Source organism: Hemiscyllium ocellatum, chromosome 5 (genome assembly GCF_020745735.1).
Source record: "Hemiscyllium ocellatum isolate sHemOce1 chromosome 5, sHemOce1.pat.X.cur, whole genome shotgun sequence".
NCBI classification, from domain to species: Eukaryota; Metazoa; Chordata; class Chondrichthyes; order Orectolobiformes; family Hemiscylliidae; genus Hemiscyllium; species Hemiscyllium ocellatum.
In genome coordinates, this window is record NC_083405.1 from 23,880,877 (window position 1) to 23,901,651 (window position 20,775).

Consider the following 20,775-nt stretch of genomic DNA (forward strand, 5'->3'; position numbering starts at 1 on the left):
TAGAGGATTAAGGGGCAATTTGATTGAAACATGTTAGATCCTGAGTAGGCTTGACTGGTTGGATTTGGAAAGGGATTTCCTTCAATAAGAGAATCTAAAATGAGGAGCATTGTCAAAAAATAAGGAATCCCATTTTAAACAAAAGTGGTGATTCTTGTTTTCTCTCAGGGGGTTGTGAAATTTTTGAACTCTTTTGGAAAGGCAATGAAAACAGAGTCCTTGATTGTCCTTGATTGTCCTTGAATGTGGATAGATTTTTGTTAAGCAAGAGCAAGTTGGATTGTAGATTTGGGATGACATTTATATTGGCCTTAATTTGTATTGAATGTCAGAACAGGCTCAGCAGCCTAGGCCTGTTCCTATTGTGTTCATTTTAGCTGGTTAAACCAGTCCTCAAACTATAATACCAATGCAGCCATATGCCCTTCATCACAGTTACACTTCTCAGATTCAGAGGTTAAGGATAGGTACAGGACTAGGTTATTTAGGCCTTGACCCTAATCGACCATTCAATTAGATTATAGCTGATTATCTCCCTCCATGCCACTTTCTGTTCCAACTCCATATTCCTCAATGTCATTAATTCTCAGAAAGCTATCAATTGCTGTCTTGAGTGCGCTCAGTTCCACTTTCCATTGGGTAGACAGTTCCAAGGTTTCACTGTCATCTTAATGAAGAAATTTCTCCTTATTACAATCTTAAGTAACCTGCTGTTTATCCTAAGATTACATCCATTAAGTGGCATACGAAATAGGAACAAGAATAGGACATTCATACCCTGAAGCCTGCACTGCCATTCTATAAGATAATGCCTTATTTGTCCCAGGTCTTAACTCACCTTTCATGCCAACTCATCATAGCCTTCAACACCTCAATACTTCAAACAAAATCTGTAAAACTTCCCTTTAATTACTTTCAGTTTTAGACTGACCAACCAGGCAAAACATCTTATCCACATTCACCCACTCTCTGAACTGTGTATGATTAAAAGAGGTCCTAATTCTTTAAAAATTCAGATAATACAGGTATAGTTTTCTTATTAAACTGTCCTGTTATCCCATGGATTAGTCTTGTAAACCTCCATTGCACTCCCTGTGTAGTTTGTACATCCCTCTTCAGACAAAGGGACTAAAATAGTACACAATACTGTACACAGATGAATTCTCAACAAAGCTGTATACAAATGTAGCAAGATATCTTTACTCCTGTACTCAAATCCCCTCCAGTAAAGGCTATCATACCATTTCTCCTCTTAATTGCTTACTGTACCTGCATGTTAACCTTTGCACAAGGCTGTCCAGGTTCCTTTGGACACCAGCACGTTCCAATAGCTCATCATTTAAGAAATATTCTACCTTTTTGCTGCATTTCTACCAAATTTATTAACTTCACAATCATTCATGTTTTAATCCAACACCGTCTTCGAGACTTAATCACTTAGTCTTGACAAAGTAGACTCCTTGCCTCTTCTTATCATGTACATTCCCAGTCAGTTTGGCATACTCAACAAATTTGGAAATATTGCAATTATTCCTCAGTTGCTAACAATGCCTACATCCTATTCAAGATTAATGACCCAGAGTTTTAGAATGAATGATATTGCATTCAAATATAATACAAAATTCTAATTTTAGAATTCTGGGTAATCCAAGATGGAGAATGGGAAAAATTTCTGGCTGTAAGAGCTGCTCCTTTTTTGAGGTATTTTAGGTGCTGGAGGTGATTTCCTCGAATTCCAGGAGCAACAATTACTATTTTATATGCTGTAGCATTGTTTTGGAACTTTGGAAAAAAGAAGTCAAAACAACAGCAGTTTAAAAGGGAGAAGAGCAGACAAAGGAAGCACATGGTGAGGACAGTGCAGGGGAGAGAGAGAGAGAGAGAGAGAACCTGCACAGTTACTGCCTTTGCTGTTTGAATTCATGTATCGCTGGACATCGGAGTGAAATTCACAACTAATCTTGGAGGAACTGTTGGACGAAGTTCACAGCACAGAATCAAATAAGTTATTTGTTGTTTTAAGTCTGTCCAAGAGAAAGGCTGCAGTAGTGGGTACAGTGGGTTCTTTTCTGATTATATGTTTTTGGAGATAAGTCTTTTGATTAAACTTAAAATATAAGCCATAGCTATTAATTTAACCTGGGGCAGTGTTTGTAGAGGAATAAGACGGTGTTATTTTCTGGGTCTGTAGATTGTGAAGGAGCAAAAATGGCCTTTGCAGTGATATGTACTTCTTGTCAGATGTGGGAGTTTAAAGAGAGTTTAAGGGTTACCGCGGATTATATCTGCCATAAATGCTGCTGGACGCGAATCTTATCAGATTGAGTGGATCGGTTGGAGAGACAGATAGAAGCAATGAGGAATTTGCAACAGCAACAGTATGTGATGGATGGCAGTTATAGGAAGGGGGGAAAGTCTCAGATACAGTCACATAGATGGGTTAACTCGAGGAAGGGTAAGAGAGGTAGGCAGCTAGTGCAGGAGTCTTTTGTGGATATACCTATTTCAAACAGGTATGCTGTTTGGGAAAATGTAGGGGGTGATGGATTCTCAGGGGAACATAGCACAAACAGCCAAGTTTCTGGTATTGAGACTGGCTCTAATGCAATGAAGGGTACATCGGCTTCCAAGAGATCAATTGTGTTAGGGGATTCTGTAGTCTGAGGTACAGACAGACATTTCTGTGGATAGCAGAGAAAAAGCAGAATGGTGTGTTGTTTCCCTGGTGCCAGGATCAAGGATGTCTCAGAGAGGGTGCAGAATAGTCTCACGGGGGAGAGGGACCACATTGGAACCAACGACATAGGAAGGGAAAAGGTTGAGACTCTGAAGGGAGATTACAGAGAGTTAGGCAGAAATTTAAAAAGGAGGTCCTCAAGGGTGGTAATATCTGGTTTACTCCCAGTGCTACGAGTTAGTGAGGGCAGGAATAGGAGGATAGAACAGATGAATGCATGGCTGAGGAGCTGGTATATGGGAGAAGGATTCACATGTTTGGATCATTGGAACCTCTTTTGGGGTAGAAGTGACCTGTACAAGAAGGACGGATTGCACCTAAATTGGAAGGGGACTAATATACTGGCAGGGAAATTTGCTAGAACTGCTTGGGAGGATTTAAGCTAGTAAGGTGGGGGGGTGGGACCCAGGGAGATAGTGAGGAAAGAGATCGATCTGAGACGGGTGCAGCTGAGAACAGAAGTGAGTCAAGCAGTCAGGGCAGGCAGGGACAAGGTAGGACTAATAAATTAAACTGCATTTATTTCAGTGCAAGGGGCCTAACAGGGAAGGCAGATGAACTCAGGGCATGGTTAGGAACATGGGACTGGGATATGATAGCAATTACGGAAACATAGCTCAGGGATGGGCAGGACTGGCAGCTGAATGTTCCAGTGTACAAATGCTACAGGAAGGATAGAAAGGGAGGCAAGAGAGGAGGGGGAGTGGCATTTTTGATAAGGGATAGCATTACAGCTGTGCTTAGGGAGGATATTCCTGGAAATACATCCAGGGATGGAACTGAGAAATAAGAAAGGGATGATCACCTTATTGGGATTGTATTGTAGACCCCCCAATAGTCAGAGGGAAATTGAGAAACAAACTTGTAAGGAGATCTCAGCTAACTATAAGAATAATAGGGTGGTTATGGTAGGGGATTTTAACTTTCCAAACATCCACTGGGACTGCCATAGTGTTAAAGATTTAGATGGAGAGGAATTTCTTAAGTGTGTACAAGACAATTTTCTGATTCAGTATGTGGATGTAGCTGCTAGAGAAGATGCAAACCTTGACCTACTCTTGAGAAATAAGGCAGGGCAGGTGACTGAGGTGTCAGTGGGGGAGCACTTTGGGGCCAGCGACCATAATTCTATTCGTTTTAAAATAGTGATGGAAAAAGATAGACCAGATCTAAAAGTTGAAGTTCTAAATTGGAGAAAGGCCAATTTTGACGGTATTAGGCAAGAACTTTCGAAAGCTGATTGGAGGCACTGTTCGCACGTAAACGGCTGGAAAATGGGAAGCCTTCAGAAATGAGATAACAAGAATCCAGAGAAAGTATCATCCTGTCAGGGTGAAAGGGAAGGCTGGTAGGTACAGGAAATGCTGGATGAGTAAAGAAATTGAGGGTTTGGTTTAGAAAAAGAAGGAAGCATATGTAAGGTATAGACAGGATAGATCGAGTGAATCCTTAGAAGAGTATAAAGGATGTAGGAGTATACTTAAGAGGGAAATCAGGAGGGCAAGAAGGGGACATGAGATAGCTTTGGCAAATAGAATTAAGGAAAATCCAATAGGTTTTTACAAATATATTAAGGCCAAAAGGATAACAAGGGAGAGAATAGGGCCCCTCAAAGATCAGCAAGGCGGCCTTTGTGTGGAGCCACAGAAAATGGAGGAGATACTGAATGAATATTTTGCATCAGTATTTACTGTGGAAAAGGATATGGAAGATACAGACTGTAGGGAAATAGATGGTGACATCTTGCAAAATGTCCAGATTACAGAGGAGGAAGTGCTGGATGTCTTGAAATGGTTAAAGGTGGATAAATCCCCAGGACCTGATCAGGTGTACCCGAGAACTCTGTGGGAAGCTAGAGAAGTGATTGCTGGGCCTCTTGCTGAGATATTTGTATCATCGCTAGTCACAGGTGAGGTGCTGGAAGACTGGAGGTTGACAAACTTGGTGCCACTGTTTAATAAGGGTGGTAAGGACAAGCCAGGGAACTATAGGCCGGTGAGCCTGACCTCAGTGGTGGACAAGTTGTTGGAGGGAATCCTGAGGGACAGGATGTACATGTATTTGGAAAGGCAAGGACTGATTAGGGATAGTCATCATGGCTTTGGGCGTGGGAAATCATGTCTCACAAACTTGATTGAGTTTTTTGAAGAAGTAACAAAGAAGATTGATGAGGGCAGAGAAGTAGATGTGATCTATATGGACTTCAGTAGGGCCTTCGACAAGATTCCCCATGGGATACTGATTAGCAAGGTTAGATCTCATGGAATACAGGGAGAACTAGCCATTTGGATACAGAATTGGCTCAAAGGTAGAAGGGTTGTTTTTCAGACTGGAGGCCTGTGACCAGTGGAGTGCCACAAGGATCGGTGCTGGGTCCTCTACTTTTTGTAATTTACATAAATGATTTGGATGCGAGCATCAGAGGTACAGTTAGCAAGCTTTCAGATGACATCAAAATTGGAGGTGTAGTGGATAGTGAAGAGGGTTACCTCAGAGTACAACAGGATCTGGACCAGATGGGCCAATGGGCTGAGAAGTGGCAGATAGAGTTTAATTCAGATAAATGCGAGGTGCTGCATTTTGGGAAAGCAAATCTTAGCAGGACTTATACAATTAATGGTAAGGTCATTGGGAGTGTTGCTGAATAAAGACACCTTGGAGTGCAGGTCCATAGCTCCTTGAAAGTGGAGTCGCAGGTCGATAGGATAGTGAAGAAGGCGTTTGGTGTACTTTCCTTTATTGGTCAGAGTATTGAGTACAGGAGTTGGGAGGTCATGTTGTGGCTATACAGGGCATTGGTTAGACCACTTGGAATATTACATGTAATTCTGGTCTCCTTCCCATCGGAAAGATGTTGTGAAACTTGGAAGGGTTCAGAAAAGATTTACAAGGATGTTGCCAGGGTTGGAGGATTTGAGCTACAGGGAGAGGTTGAACAGGCTGGGGCTGTTTTCCCTGGAGCATCAGAGGCTGAGGGGTGACCTTATAGAGGTTTACAAAATTATGAGGGGCATGGATAGGATAAATAGACAAAGTCTTTTCCCTGGGGTCAGGGAGTCCAGAACTAGAGGGCATAGGTTTAGGGTGAGAGGGGAAAGATATAAAAGAGACCTAAGGGGCAACTTTTTCACGCAGAGGGTTGTATGTGTATGGAATGAGCTGCCAGAGGATGTGTTGGAAGCTGGTACAATTGCAACATTTAAGAGGCATTTAGATGGGTATATGAATAGAAAGGGTTTGGAAGGATATGGGCCGGGTGCTGGCAGGTGGGACTAGATTGGGTTGGGTTATCTGGTCGGCATGGACGGGTTGAACTGAAGGGTCTGTTTCCATGCTGTACATCTCTATGACTCTAGTATTTTAGTTACTCTTCCCCAAAGGCTCCTTTACGGCTGAGAATACAAAGATAAGGAGGCAATACTGAACATGTAGAGCCTCTAGTTTGACCTCAGCTGGGTTATTACCATGCTTGTTGAGCAGGATCCAATTTTAAAATTCGTATCCTTGTTTGCAACCCTAGCATGGCTTCCCCCATTTCTGTCTCTGTCGTCTCCTCCAGCCCCACCAGCTGTTCGAAGAAAAATGGTATGAGGTCCTGTTTTTCACAAGGAGAGCAAGTTCATGTTTTGCTTTTGAAATTCCAGGCCTCCCCTGTGATCTTGATCTTCTTCCAAATGAAAGTAACAAATGTTAGCATTTAGTGGCATGAGTAAGTGCGGACAGATGGTTGACTGCTGAAAGAAAAGATCTGTTTTGCATCGTGCACAAGAATAACATTTAACTGTGAAAAGAAAGGATGGTTTCCTTCTTCAGGCTGACCACACACTGCACTGCTGACATTCCCAATTCTCAAAATTCCTATCACACGTTCTGCAAATGGTGACAGCACATTGCTTTCCTGTGGCATGTTCCTTGTTGTAGTGTGTGCAAGCTTGTCCTGAAAGAAAGAAGCAAGTGTGTCATGGTTAAAGTAGCAAAACGTTTTGATGATTTGTGTACCAGTATAGAATAATATTGCTGGTGTATGAATGATGGGTGATGTAAGAGGAGGTAAAGAAAGTAACAGCGAGTAGAATAACTGATATAGAATGAAAAGACAACATTGTTCTTGTGGTGTTGCTGGTCATTGAGGGGGTAAAGGGTTGAAAATACTGCAACAGTTGTTGATGTTGAATTAAGCAGAGTGATAATTAAATCAGTTAGAAAGCCTACCCTAGCTCAGCTAGTGAGGTCATTTCATGTTTTACAAGATTGCAGCATATCCTAGGGCAATGCTTCTGACACTCCTGCAGCTAACCACCCAGCCCTCTAATGATGCTTATCTTGATAACCCTTTACTATCTGTTGATTAGATTAGGTTCTCTGCAGTATGGAAACAGGCCCTTCAGTCCAACAAGTCCACACTGACCCTCCGAAGACTAACCCACCCAGACCCATTCCACTACCCTAAATTTATCCCTGACTAATGCACCTAACACTTTGGATAATTTCTCATGGCCAATTACACCTGACCTGCACATCTTTGGACCATGAGAGGAAACCGGAGCACCCAGAGGAAACCCACACAGACACAGAAAGTGCAAACTCCACACAGACAGTCGCCCGAGGTGGGACTTGAACCTGGGTCCCTCATGCTGTGAGGCAGCAGTGCTAACCACTGAGCCATGGTGTCACCCCAAATTCTGTTGAACAGAACATATTTCTTCTATCAACCTCATTAAAATCTTCAATGCAGTCTAAAACTGGAGGGGCTGTAGCAGCGTTTACATTGTGCAGCATCTATGATAACAGTTGTGTATCTCTTTTTTTAACAGGTAAAGCATACTTTTAAAAATCATCAGCAACATCAAAATTGCCCCTAATTCAGGAAGCTACCATTGATGAATGTGAATAGTGCTGATGGCCTGCCTATTTTACTTCATTAATGAGGGGCCAGGAAGGCACAGTGGGTCAGTGGTAGAGCAGCACATTGACTCAGTGGTTAATACTGCTGCCTCCCAGTGCCAGGAACCCGGGTTCGATTCTACTTCTTTGGAATGCTATCTGTGTGGAGTTTGCACGTTCTCCCCGTGTCTGTATGGGTTTTCTCCGGATGCTCCAGTTTCCACCCACAGTCCAAAGATGTACAGGTTGGGTGGATTGGCCATGCTAAATTGCCCATAGTTTTCACAGTTGTGCAGGTTAGATGGGTTAGCCATGTGAAATGTAGCATTACAGGGATGAGATGGGTCTGGGCACTCAGCCTATATTCTTCTAAAACTTTCCTATCCATGTATTTGTCCAAATGCTTTTTAAATGTTGTGAATGCATCTGTCTCAACCACTTCTGCTGGCAGCTTTTTCCATGTACATGCCAGCCTCTGTGTCAAACTATCTCCTCCGGTTCTGTTTTATTCTTTCCCCTCTAACCAACAACTGATGCCCTCTAGTCCTCGATTCCTCAACCCTGGGAAAAAGACTGAGTAAATTCACCCTATCCATAGCTCCCATGACCTTATACACCTCTATAAGGTCTCCCCCCCAGTCTCCTAAGCTCTAAAGAAAAAAGTCGTAGCTTGTCCACCATCTCCCAATAGCTCAGACCATTGAGTCCATGCAACATCCTTGTAAATTTCTTCTGCATTATTTCCAGTTTAATAACATCCTTCCTACAACAGGGTGACCAAAACTGAACACAATACACCAAGTGCGGCCCCACCAACATTTTGTATAACTGCAATATAACTTCCATACTCGATGCTTTGATGAAGGCCAGTGTGCCAAAAGCCTTCTTCATTGCACTGTCTACCTGTAACTCCACTTCAGAGAACCTGTGAACCTGAACTCCAAGGTCCCTCTGTTCCACTACACTCCTTCAGGCCCTACCATTCACCATGAAACTCCTATCTTGATTTGACTTTACAAAATGTAAGTAAGACCTCACACTCATCAATATTAAACACACTTTGCCTTTCTCTGCCCACTTCCCCAGCTGATGAAGATCCTGCTGCAATTTCTGGTAACCTTTTTCACTGTCCACAATACCACCTATTTTAGTGTCATCAGCAAACTTACTAATCATGCCTTGTACATTGTCATTCCAAATCATTGATATAGATAACAAAGATAATGGGCCCAGTACCGACTCTGAGGCACTCCACTAGTCACAGGCCTCCAGTCTGTCAAGCATCCTCTGCTTCCTACCATCAAGACAATGTGGGCGGCACGGTGGCACAGTGGTTAGCACTGCTGCCTCACAGCGCCTGAGACCCGGGTTCAATTCCCGACTCAGGCGACTGACTGTGTGGAGTTTGCGCGTTCTCCCCGTGTCTGCGTTGGTTTCCTCCGGGTGCTCCGGTTTCCTCCCACAGTCCAAAGATGTGCGGGTCAGGTGAATTGGCCATGCTAAATTACCTGTAGTGTTAGGTAAGGGGTAAATGTAGGGGAATGGGTGGGTTGCGCTTCGGCGGGTCGGTGTGGACTTGTTGGGCCGAAGGGCCTGTTTCCACACTGTAAGTAATCTAATCTTTGTATCCAGCTTGTCAGCTCATTCAGGATTCCATGCAATCTAACCTTCCGGAACAGCCTACCATGTGGAACTCTATCAAAGGCCTTACTGAAATCCATATAGACTATGCTACTGCCCTGCCCTCATCATCCTTCCTGGTCACTTCATTAAAGAACTCTAACAAGTTTGTGAGCCATGATCTCCCACTCACAAAGCCATGCTGAATACACCTAATCAAACCTTACCTTTCCAAATGCATATATATCTTGTCCCTCAGAATCTTCTCAAGTAACTTACCCACCACAGATGTTAAACTTACTGGTCTAAAGTTCCCAAGCTTTTCTTTGAATAATGGCACAACATTCGCTAACCCCACACTCTTCCAGGACTTGACACATGGCTAACAAAATTGCAGAAGTATTATTCAGGGCTGCTGCAATTTCCTCTCTAGCCTCTTGCAGTGTTCTTGGATATATCAGGTGAGGAGAAAGTGAGGACTGCAGATGCTGGAGATCAGAGCTGAAATGTGTTGCTGGAAAAGCGCAGCAGGTCAGGCAGCATCCAAGGAGCAGGAAAATTGACGTTTCGGGCATGAGCCCTTCTTCAGGAATGAGGAGAGTGTGCCAAGCAGGCTAAGATAAAAGGTAGGGAGGAGGGACTTCGGGGAGGGGCATTGGAAATGCGATAGGTGGAAGGAGGTCAAGGTGAGGGTGATAGGCCGGAGAGGGGGTGGAGGCAGAGAGGTCAGGAAGAAGATTGCAGGTTAGGAAGGTGTTGCGGAGTTCATGGGTTGGGACTGAGACAAGGTGGCGGGAGGGGAAATGAGGAAACTGGAGAAATCTGAGTTCATCCCTTGTGATTGGAGGGTTCCTAGGCGGAAGATGAGGCGCTCTTCCTCCAGCCGTCGTGTTGCTATGGTCTGGCGATGGAGGAGTCCAAGGACCTGCATGTCCTTGGTGGAGTGGGAGGGGGAGTTGAAGTGTTGAGCCACGGGGTGGTTGGGTTGATTGGTCCGGGTGTCCCAGAGGTGAGTCAGATCTGTTGCTTTGTTTGCTGTGGCTATTTGCTAGTTAGTTTCCCTTCTTGTGGTTTTGAGACATTATGTTTGGCTTAACGCTATTTTCCAAGATGGTTTGAACATCTGTTTTACATTGTCTGGATCTATTTTAACCTCCTCTCCATTAAGAATTTGGCAGGTGAGAGTCCATTGTTTGATGGTGTTGCTTAGTAACTGAGTTGAGCTAATTTCCAATCTAGATTTCTTTTGCATCAGTGACATCATAGCCTGGACTTGTCATTCCATGTTTCTATTTAACAAGGATGGAGTGCTGAACCTATCACCTTATGGGTATCTGCCTCCACAGTGACCTTCCTGAAATGCTCATTCATGAACTGAGGTCCACTTTTTGATTGTCATTTAGGCAAAGCATGTATCACATAGATCCTTCTCATTGCTTTGATCACTGAGTTTGCTATGGTTGAGTGAAATCTTACCACTCTAGCCCATTTTAAACAATAGTGAACTAGAACTAAATACAGCTTCTAAAATCAAACAAATCTGTTGCAAGCGTTTCTCATAGCTTTCCAGAAATGTTGATCAATTCATTGGGCCTACAACATTTAGCTGTATGTGGCACATGTTTTGTGTGACAAAATGGAATCCTGTGTATCGTTTGACATGCATGGCCACAATACTATTTGAGCTGTTATTACTGAGATCTCTCCCCTGAAGTTTCTGTAGGATTTCTCTTCACAAGGACTTTGACATAACCATTTATGAGAACTTCAACCTGAGCTGCAAATCTTCTCAAAACTCGCTATAACCATTTAATGGTTGTGCAGTAAGAAATCTTAGTCTGTTGTCATGTGTTGTTTTGCTTGTGGCATGTTTTTAGCACTTGGTCTGTTAGACTGCATTTTAATAACCCCCATGGACATAGTTGCCTCACTTTTGTGTATTCCTTGTTAGATCTGTGAGCTGTACAAATGTTTTTGAGTTTGTCTGAGCAACGTTACATTGTTTGTTACAGCTGTAGAACAAGCCTCAACTGCTTATACAAGAATAGGATATTTTACTGCTTGGCCCCGTGCTTCTCTCAGGAGTATATTTGCCATTATTCCTGCCTTGCCTGGAACATGGACTATTCCATAAACAGATCTCATTTGCCCAAACTTGAATCTTTGTATGCTGCGATGCATTTTTATGATCTCTTTCAATCTTAATAACAACAGTTAGCGAAGGCTTGTGGTTTGTCTTGACCTGGAATTCCAGTCCCATATGGTAGTCTGCAAACCTTTCACATTCCCACGTAATTGCTAGAGCTTCCTTCACTATGTTTGTATACCTATGTTCAGTCAAAGCTCTCGATGTGAAATAGATCAGGTTGCATTCGAATAAGGAATACTTCTAGGCCTGTGGATGATGCCTGTATGTCTACTATACTGGATAAACCTTGGTGGTAATGTGCTAAAACATCAGCAGAACATATCCTATCTCTAATCCTTTTACAAAGTGTATTCTGTTCCTGACTGCAGTGTTAAAGCCAACCATTTTTCAAAAATACTTCAAGAAATAGTAGACAGTTGAAGCAATATCACCCAAATGATGTAACAAATGTAGTTAGCAACCTTGAGTTGAGCAAGACTTGTTAAGTTGAGGATAAATGTTTCCACTTGATTTACTACACCAAAGAATTGCTTTACATCACTTTACACATTTTGATGCTAGAAATGTACTGGCTGTCCTCTTCATTCAATCCACTGAGATGTATTGTTCTTGTATAATGTGTACTAAATATATATATATATATATATATCTCATTCTAGAGAATTGTTGTTTCTCATCATATATATGCTCTATAACGCTTTTAATGCCTTCCTGACCACCTGATCATGTTTCTCTTTTGTTTCCTGTACACTGAGATGTCATTATATGGCAATTGGCCTCCTGTCTCTCTTCAAAGATTCCAGATGTTACCTTTTGGAAATCTTGGCAAGAGGAGATTCTAGATAGTGAACAATTGATGTAATATCACCAAAATGATGTAACAAATGTAGTTAGCAATCATGAATCCTGGTCGAAGGGTACCTGCCAGAACCCACTATTTGCACCCAGTTTTGTAAAACTTGCCTATGTGGTGAAATGTGTACAATTTTGGTTTTCAAAATAGAAGCAGGTGACTTATGTGAAGAGTTTTTTAAGTTAAAAATCACACAACACCAGGTTATAGTCCAACAGGTTTAATTGAAAGCACACTAACTTCCAATTAAACCTGTTGGACTATAACCTGGTGTTGTGTGATTTTGAACTTTGTACACCCCAGTCCAACACCGGCATCTCCAAATCATGAAAATGTTATTGTTTTATTAAAGAAAAAGATCAGAGGTCCTTCCGCAACAGTGATTTCATGGATGTAGGTTTGATTGCTGAGCTGGAAGGTTCATTTTCAAACGTTTCATCACCCTACTAAGTAACATCTTCAGTGAGCCTCTGGATGAAGATATTACCTAGTATGGTGATGAAACGTCTGAAAATGAACCTTCCAGCTCAGTGAGCAAACCTACATCCAGAACCGCAACCTGAGCTACAAATCTTCACAAAGCTCACAGTGATTTAAATCAACATTTTGTCAGAGCAGATAACAGTGTTGTTTATGCAGTTGGCTTTATCATCAGCTAGGATGATGACCATTTCCATTGTTTTAACTGATGAAATAAGCTGAATTTCCTTGCTAACTCCTTTTGTTTCATTGAATGAGATCCATACCCAATATTAGTTCTCTACTTGTTTTGGAAATAACTACCAGCCCAAAGCACTGTTGTGTCAGTTCTGTCAATGGTGATGTGATGCTGCTCTCAATCGTTTTGTCCAACGGTATTTTTACTTTCGCAACCAATGAGGAAGTTCCTGCGTGTTCAAAAGCAGATGTATTTAACATCATCCTACAGAGTAACTCTTGCTTCAGTTTGTCTGAACCTTTGAAAGATTTGGAAATTCAAGTTCTCTGCTATCTTCATCTTGAAATATTGTATCCACTCTCTCGAAGAGACCTGGGTGTATTTCTATTCAGCAGTGATGTATTCTGATTCCTCATTATGTGTAATATTTCTCTAACATTTTGTCCTGTGTGACGAAGCTTCATTTTAATTTGGCCATGCATGTGAAAATCTGTGCCTCCTGGACCTTGACGCTTTATGTTTGCTGGTCTGACTCTCTCAGACTTCAACTATGGCAAGCAGTCTGCCAGTTTCAAAACAACTGCCCCTGTGTTGAGTTTAAACCACTACACCTGAAAGTTGATGATCCACAATCTAATTTCACTCTCTGACCTCCTCTACAAGTTTGCCTTTGTCCTTTGTTCTGTATCTGTAACTTCTTGAACTTCTTCCTTGTCTCATGACTTCTGTTTCTGTGGAAAGTTTCCTTTTTGGAGGACCTTTTCCTTGTTTTTTGAGGTGATGAAGATGCCATTAACTTAGAATAATTTAGAAGTGTTCCAGCTGACCACATTTGTAACTCTGAGCTTCCCCTCCTGGACATCATTGCATTTGTTTTTCTATTTGAAGTCACATAATATTCAACTTATGTCAATAGTGTTGGTTTCCTCTCTTTTGGCTTTTGGAGGATCTCAGCATCTTGGGGCCTACCTTTTTGAAGGTGTCACATGAATCTCGGATGTTCCGTCAGAGTAGGGACTGATTTTGGGCCCTGATTTCTGCCTACTTAGCAAATTGGATTGCCTTTCCAACATTAAGTTTTCCTTTGAAGGAAGCCTGACAACTTCTCATGCCTCACTCTAATTCTATATGATCTTGAACTACTTTGTCCTTCAAAACCTCTGTACCTGCAACATGCTGCTTGACGTTGTGAAATAACTGCACAGAGGCCGGTTCCCATCATCAAGTCACCCTTTATTTTGATGTGCACAGTACACTTGCTGTGGCCAGCCAGCACAGAGTCAATTCTCAATTGAGGAGATTGTCATCTCCTGGTTATATATTTTTTGATATTTCACTACCTGGAAGGAAAACCTGAATGGCCAGTGACAAACAGAGCCCCATTGTTAAGGGCAAGGCCCATGTGAACAAAAACATGGAGAGGGTAAGGATGAAATCACAACAGAATTGGGAGTGGGGGGAGGAGTAAAGCACGCTACGCCCCACGGTGCTCTCCTGGTTATATACGTCAGTCAAAGCTTTCCTGATTGGCCCAGATTAACAAACCCAATCAAGCACGTTGTCGTTGATGAGGTCAACCTGATCCCGATAACAACATGATGTCAATCCATTACAAAGACTTCTATTAATTTACCCAAATGCTCAGATCATTTATCATATAATCTCCTTTCTGGCTGAAATTCACGTCAAATGACTTCATCAGTACATCATACCCCATGGTGCTTTCTTCCATGCGTTGTCTTATGAGAACATCGTTACCTATTGGACCACAACATATTGAAATGTGCTGACTTGATGGCATTGATCCATCGTGTCTAAGCCTGAAGCTGTTCTGTGGAACTAAAACTGCCATTTCCAGAGCTCCTATTTCTGGCCTTATTAAAAGCCTTCTAACTTATCAAATGATTGCGCTAATGGCAAAGTCTCTACTGGATTTGTCATCTCTACAGACAGTTGCATGATGTGGAGGTGCTGTTGTTGGACTGGAATGGACAAAGTTAAAAATCATACAACACCAGGTTTATACTATACCCTGCCAGAGCTTATAGGAAGAGATATCAAAACATTATACAACTGGTGTGAATGGAGTGTCAAATAACACATCTCTGCAAGTGACCAAGAGTGTTAAACGATGGGTAAAGTCAATGTCAATGCTGTGCTGTCATGCCAATCAGGCAGAGCAGTAGAAATAGACAAAATGTGACATCTCAGATCAGACACTGAATTGTAGGCTTTGTTCAGAAACTGTCAGAAACTTGGAAACAAGCTAGTTTTATTCTGAAAGCTGGAATTTATAAGATGCCACATTAACTGACTGTGACTACAAATTGTGTGATTAGATTAGATTAGATTTACAGTGTGGAAACAGGCCCTTCGGCCCAACAAGTCCACACCGACCCGCCGAAGCGAAACCCACCCATACCCCTACATTTACTCCTTACCTAACACTATGGGCAATTTAGCATGGCCAATTCACCTGACCCGCACATCTTTGGACTGTGGGAGGAAACCGGAGCACCCGGAGGAAACCCACGCTGACACGGGGAGAACATGCAAACTCCACACAGTCAGTCGCCTGAGTCAGGAATTGAACCCGGGTCTCAGGCGCTGTGAGGCAGCAGTGCTAACCACTGTGCCACCATGCCGCTATGTGTTTTGTGAACAAAATAGAATGTATCCACAAACAAACATTTTGGATGAATTGATTTACCCCATAGATTTGTGTGTTTGTGTTTGTGTGTGGGAGAGAGTGTGTGTAAATGTGTGTGTGTATGTGCCCTCACTTGAGAGAGAATGTATTGGGTGAGTACTTGAGATTTTCGTTCTTACCAAGTTCTGATTATGAATTTTTATTGTTTTGTTATCCAAAGCATGTGTCTCAGGCTGCTCTAGAGGAAAGGAAGAGATTGTTGGGGCCCTGACATTGATCTTCAAATCCTGTTTGAACATTGGAGAGATGTCAAAGGACTTGAGTGTAGGCACCGATATTCAAGAAGGATGGTAGTGGTAACAAGGAAGCTGGACAACAGTCTAGTGGGGGGTAGGGAAAACATTGGAAAAAATCTCTAAAGGGCAGACTTAATATTGACATGAAGAAGCAAGGATTCATGAAAGACAGTTAATATGGCTCTGTCAAGGGGGATCATGTAAAACAACTTTAGTTGACATTTCTGACAATGTGAATGAGGGTAGTGTCGTGGATAAAGTCTATGTGGACTTCAGTAAGGCTTTTGACAAGATCTCATTTGGAAGACTGGTCAAAAAGGCAAGAGTACATAGCATGCAGGGCAATTTGGCAAACGAGATCCAAAATTGTCTTAGTGGCAGTAGGCAGAGGATGATGGTTGATGGAAGTGTGTGTACAGTGGTGTACAGCAGTGATTGGTACTGGGTCGCTTGCTGTTTACATTGAACATTAATGATTTAAGCAAGTTTGTAAATGACATGAAAATGGGTGGTGTAGTAAACACTGAGGAGGAAAGCCTGAAACTAGAGGATGACATAATTAGGCTGGTGAGCGAAACAGAACAATGGCAAATGGAATTTAATCCTGAATGATGAAGTGATGCATTTTCGGAGGGATAACAAGGAAAGGGAGTACATGATGAATGGTAGGACACCAGGAAATACAGGAAATCCGAGGTACCTTGGTGTGCATGCCCACAGGCAACAGGGCAGGTGGGTAAGGCAGACGGGTTTCTATCTTTGACTCTGCAGTTATGGTTGCTACACTCTGGGAAAGATGGGGGAGTAGCAAGAGTACAGAGGAGATTTGTGAAGTGTCATCTGGGCTGGAGGGTTTCAGCTGTGTAGAGCAACTAAATAGGATGGGGTTAATTTCCTTTGAGCAGCAGTGGCTGACAGGCAACCTGATTGACGTGTATGAAATTATGACGAGCATAGATAGGGTAGATAGAAGAAATGTTTCCTCTTAGAGGAATCAATAACCAGGCCCATAAATTTAAGGTAAAGGGCAGGAATTTTATAGGATTATTTAAGGTAGCTTTTACTTTCACCCCGTAGCTGGTCGGTATATGGAAGTCATGCATTTCCAAAGTACCTGAAAGGGCAATGGAGATAGAAAACATCAGAACATGTAAGAAAAATTTAGGTGATCACTTAAAGTGCCATAGCACACAAAGCTCTGATGCAAGTGGTGGGCAGTGGGACTAGGACTGGCATGGACATGATGAGCAGAAGGGCCTTGTTCCATGCTGTAAATATCTGGCTCTACAACTGTAAGCAGTTTTGAACGGACAGTTAAGTGGTTTGTGCATGCAGACTAGACCCATGTTGTACTGGAACTGAGTGCCATGATGAAACATGTAACTGTTAAAGAATTCTTGATAGCAATTAAAACTTTAAAAATATTTAATTAATTAAAAGGTGCACTCCAGTTTCCAGCCTTTTACGACCCAAAAGCCGTAGAACTAATCCTTTCTAGCAATATAATACTCATACCAATATTCCAGATGTCTATTTAAGTATAACAGCATTTATTGTATTTTTGTGGTAAAGTGTATTAAATGTTGTCCATTAAACTAGGAAGCCAAGAAAAGAAAGATACTAAAAGTGCCTTAGTTGTTAAAACACTGGTGCTCATAAAAACTATAGACACAGGGGTGTATTTATTGAATATTTCAAAGGAAATCCTATACAGGCAAAGTTTGACAGAAGTTTTGTCATGGAATGTTTTCTGGATAAGCTTCCTCTTTGGGTCAATGGACTTTCAACAAAGAATGTGTCTGAGGAAAGGCTGAGGATTAACTTTGATGCCATACAAGAAATACTGGAGAAAAATGATTTTCAAAATGAAATGAATTGACACAAGTCAGATGGTACAAACAATCATCAGAAATCCTCAAAGAGTGATGCATGGTAAAACAGCTGATTAGAGTTAAATTATTATTGAATTACCGGAGTAGATTATAGGGGTGGGGATCATGTAGGACTATTATATGGAAACAGCTAGAAGCGTGAGTACTTATTAAACCTATCCACAGGAAACATGTATTGATTTTCATCTCACTGGCTTGGATCCAAGTTGACATTCAGTATCTCCTCTTTTCAAGTGTCCCTGACACTTAGATCTTGGCTCTGTTTGACTATTCCTGAGTTACGACCATGCTTTAGCTTGTGCTTTAAACTAATCATAGTCATAGAGGCATTGAATTGTCCAGCATGCAAACAGACTCTTCAGTCCAACTCATTGATGTTGACCAGATATCCTAAATAAATCTAGTCCCATTTGCAAGCACATGGTCCATATCCCTCTAAACTCTTCCTATTCATATACCCATCCAAATGCCTATTAAATGCTGTAATTGTAACAGCCTCCACCACTTCCTCTGGCAGCTCATTCCATACACACACCACCCTCTGCGTGAACAAGTTGCCCTTAAGCCCCTTTTAAATCTTTCCCCTCTCACCCTAAACCTATGCCCTCTAGTTTTGGACTCCCCCACCCCAGGGAGTGTCTGTTCACTCTATCCATACCCCTCATGATTTTATAAATCTCAGTAAGTCACCCTTCAGTCTCCGACGCTCCAGGGAAAACAGACCCAGTCTTTTCAGCCTCTCCCTACAGCTCAAACTCTCCAACTCTAGCAACATGCTCGTACATCTCGTCTTCAAGTTTCATAACATCCTTCCTATAGCAGGGAGACTTTGAAATATCAGTCTCGTGTATCCATGGTTGTTGCACAAGCACTATTTGTAAAGATTTTTTTCATTCTGTCTTGGGACATGGGCATAGCTGGTTTATTGCAGATCCAGAGATGCCTTGATTAGGTGGTCGTGGTGAGCTGCCTTCTTGAACTGCTGCAGTCGTTATGCTGTAGGTAGACCCACAATGCCATTAAGGAGGGAATTCCAGGATTGTAATCCAGCAACAGAGATATATTTACAAGTCAGGATGGTGACTTGGGAATGGAACTTCCAGCTGGTGGTGTTCCCATCTATCTGCTGCCCTTGTCTTTATAGACAATAATGATCAATGATTAGGAAGGTACCGTCTACAGATCTTTGGTGAATTACTTTTCACTATATCTTGTAGGTAATACACATTGTTGTTCCTGAGCTCCAGTGGTGGAGGGAATGGATGCTTGTGGATGTGATGCCTATCATCTGGGCTGATTTGTCTTTGATTGTGTCAAGCATGTTAGAACTGCAGTCATCCAGGCAGTGTGGAGTATTTCATCACACTCCTGCTTTGTAGATGATGGATTGGCTTTGAGGAGTCAGGAAGTGAGTTTATCACACACACAGTATTCCTAGCCTCTCACCTGCTCTTGTAGCCACTATGTTTGTATTGCAATCCAGTTGAGTTTCTGTTCAGTGGTAATCCCAAGGATGTTGATAGTAGGGGCATTCAGTGATGGTAGTGCCATTGAAGATCAATAAGCTGTGGTTAGATTGACTCTTACTGGAGATGGTCATTGCCTGGTATTTTTGTGGCATGAAAGTTACTCGCCACTTGTCAGCCCAAGCCTGATATTATCAAGGTGTTGGTGCATTTGAATGTGGGGACTGCTTCTGTGTCTGAGGAGTTGCGAATGGTGCTGAACATTGTGCCACAATGGGCAAAAATCCCAACCTCTGGCCTTATGATGGAGGGAAAGTTCATTGATGGAGCAGCTAAGATAGTTGGCCAAGGAAATGATGCTGTGGAACTCGTGCAGAGAAATTTTGATGATGAGATGACTGACCTTCAACAATCACATGCCTTTGTGCCAGCTATGACTGGAACTGGGTGCTTGATCCTCATCTCTAAGTAAAGCTTTTCAGCTGCTTATGTACTGCAGCACTACTTTATTGAAAACTGTGCATGGCAAGTTCTAAAATACAGATCTTTAATGTACTGTTTAAGACCTCTGTCTTCACAAGATCGTTCTGGTGAACTGGTGTCTGTTCTCTTAGTGATGTCAGAGTCATGTGATCAACATGATTTACATAAATTTCATTATATTACACTTAATAGACAATTTATGTGCAAATGCAACAACTTCCTTTCACAAGGAGATTAAGTATACGTTTCTGTGCTTAGGAAGCTAATAGCATCTTGAGGTGATTCAAAATTCATAGTCTATTGCTTCCTTGCTACAATAACAAGTGCGTATCATACAGATAATTTTTCAGTAAAATCAAATCTAATGCATTCATGATATCCAACTTTTTTCTAAGCATACTTTCCACTTCATTGAAACTGAAATTTATACAGAAAAGATTTTCTAATCTTTTGCTTTCCTATTGAGGACATAATATTCGTAGAGAGAATGTGTGTTTATTTTCTTTTACTGATCTTAAAGCAACAAGAATTTTATTTTAGACATACACCATTTACAGGCATATCTTCCTCTTCCTAAAACATGCTGGGCACAAGACTGTAAGTTGGACCAAAATTTTATTTTTGCCCATTTGGGACAATTGGCTGGGTATTAGGTTTGCTGATTATTTTCAGTATATAATTTAAAAATTCCTATGACAAAACCAATGTGTAAGTTGAGAACTCTCAAAAATAGATGTTTTAAGCTGTGATTTACCCTAATGCTTCATCTCTGTTACTGTAATATATCATTTGTTTCCCATTGCGGCTGTTTCCAATCAATTGCACCCGTAACAGGAGGAAAATTCTGTGGTGAATGCTGGCTTTATGACTTTTGGAGCAGTACTTAATCCATGGGGAGAACTGAGAGTCAAAGTTTATCCATAATATTTCTATCTGCTTATCAGAAGAAGAGTAAGATCTATATTTTGAAATCCTTTTCTATTAAAATGTCAGAGATGTTGCAAAATTTCACAGGACTTACATCAGATGAGTTTCATCCAATCATAAGAAGTAATAGAGATCAGCAAATTGGGTTAGTTTGCTCAAA

At 41.7% G+C, this 20,775-nt stretch overlaps 1 protein-coding gene across 1 annotated transcript in view; it reads left to right on the plus strand.

Annotated features, from left to right (window-relative positions):
* Positions 1–20,775, plus strand: part of LOC132815957 (adenylate cyclase type 2-like) — a 624,569-nt gene that overhangs the window by 401,097 nt on the left and 202,697 nt on the right. The gene's annotated exons all lie outside the window — the stretch shown is intronic.